The sequence below is a fragment of the Petromyzon marinus genome, chromosome 68 (assembly GCF_048934315.1).
Source record: "Petromyzon marinus isolate PM22_M1 ecotype Great Lakes invasive population chromosome 68, UKy_Petmar_22M1.pri1.0, whole genome shotgun sequence".
Lineage (NCBI taxonomy): Eukaryota > Metazoa > Chordata > Hyperoartia > Petromyzontiformes > Petromyzontidae > Petromyzon > Petromyzon marinus.
In genome coordinates this window covers 8,508,306-8,510,528 of record NC_133734.1, presented here as the reverse complement: position 1 = coordinate 8,510,528, position 2,223 = coordinate 8,508,306, and positions in this window count along the sequence as shown.

Below are 2,223 nucleotides of genomic sequence, written 5' to 3'. Positions count from 1 at the left end.
GGTGGGGCCTGGTTGGTCGTGCACATGACACAGCCTGAGTGAGGCCTAGCTAATCATGCACCTGGCGCAGCCTGAGTGAGGCCTAGCTAGATCGTGCGCCTGGTGCAGCCTGAGTGAGGCCTAGTTAATAGTGCACCTGGGGCAGCGTGAGTGAGCCCTAGTTAATCATGCACTTTGCGTAGCCTGAGTGAGGCCTAGGTAATACTGCACATGACACAGCCTGAGTGAGGCCAAGTAAATCGTGCACCTGGCGCTGCCTGAGTGAGGCCTAGTTAATCGTGCACCTGGCGCAGCCTGAGTGAGGTCTAGTTAATCGTGCACCTGGCGCAGCATGAGTGAGGTCTATTTAATAGTGCACGTGGCACAGCCTGAGTGAGGCCTAGCTGATCGTGCACATGACACAGCCTGAGTGAGGCCGAGTAAATCGTGCACGTGGCGCAGCCTGAGTGAGGCCTAGTTAATCGTGCACATCGCACGGCCTGAGTGAGGCCTGGTTGTACACATGACACTGCCTGGGTGAGGCCTGGTTAATGCACAAGGCACAGCCTGAGTGAGGCCTGGTAGACAGTGCACCTGGCGCAGCCTGAGTGAGGCCTAGGAAATCGTGCACCTGGCGCAGCCTGAGTGAGGCCTGGTTGATTGCGCCCATGGCACAGCCTGAGTGAGGCCTAGTTAATAGTGCGACAGACCACAAGCTGTGTTCCTGCCAAGGCGGCATTGCCACGGACCCCAAGCTGTTCCTGCCAAGGCAACATGGCCACGGACCCCAAGCTGTATTCCTGCCAAGGCAACATTGCCACGGACCCCAAGCTGTGTTCTTGCCAAGGCAACATGGCCACGGACCCCAAGCTGTGTTCTTGCCAAGGCAACATTGCCACGGACCACAAGCTGTATACCTGCCAAGGCGGCATTGCCACGGACCCCAAGCTGTGTTCATGCCAAGGCAACATTGCCACGGACCCCAAGCTATGTTCCTGCCAAGGCAACATGGCCACGGACCCCAAGCTGTGTTCTTGCCAAGGCAACATTGCCACGGACCACAAGCTGTATTCCTGCCAAGGCGGCATTGCCACGGACCCCAAGCTGTGTTCCTGCCAAGGCAACATTGCCACGGACCCCAAGCTATGTTCCTGCCAAGGCAACATGGCCACGGACCCCAAGCTGTGTTCTTGCCAAGGCAACATTGCCACGGACCACAAGCTGTATTCCTGCCAAGGCGGCATTGCCACGGACCCCAAGCTGTGTTCCTGCCAAGGCAACATTGCCACGGACCCCAAGCTATGTTCCTGCCAAGGCAACATTGCCACGGACCCCAAGCTATGTTCCTGGTAAGGCAACATTGCCACGGACCCCAAGCTGTGTTCCTGCTAAGGCAACATGGCCACGAACTCCAAGCTGTGTTCCTGCCAAGGCAACATTGCCACAGACCCCAAGCTGTCTTCTTGCCCAGGGAACATTGCTACGGACCCCAGGCTGTGTTCCTGCCAGGGCAGCATTGCCAACACAAGCAATCATCATCAGGTGTTTCCCTTCTACGTGACTTTACCGAAAGAACCAAGAATACAATTTGAAGCATATTCTTGGTTCTTTCGGTAAAGTCACGTAGAAGGGAAACAATAAAATAATAAAAAATATTAAACAATAATATGTTTTATAATAAAAATATAAAACAATGTTTTATATTTGTATTATTTTATTCTTTCCCTTCTACGTGACTTTACCGAAAGAACCAAGAATATGAATCCCTGCAGTCACGAAAGCTTTAAATCAAGATTTGAAGCATGTTTAATTTTTTTTGGGGGGGGGAGCAGAGCTTTGTGACGTCATATTTGATGGGGGGGGGGTCTGACTTTTTGTGACGCCGTGTGACTAGGGGGGTGGGTCAAAAATCGTCCAAAATCGCGTGACGTCATTTATAGACGGCCCCTAAAATGCTGAGAGATGAGACTTCCCTACCCCGTGTTGTAATTTCCCACGAGGGAGGAGGATCCAACCCCAACCCCTCCCGCACCGCACGGATTGAGTCCGCAGCTGGGGCCAACGTTGGGGTGGGAACGGATCGCGTTCGTAAGTCGAGGAGTTGCCCCTCCACCATCAACCCCCCCCCCATCGCTTAGCCCCGCCCCACCGGCGTTGATTTCCCGGAATCGATTTTTGTTGCCGTCGCGGATTCGACAGTTTGCTCGGAATCGATGGGAGGAATCGATTCCCCCCCTCCCCACA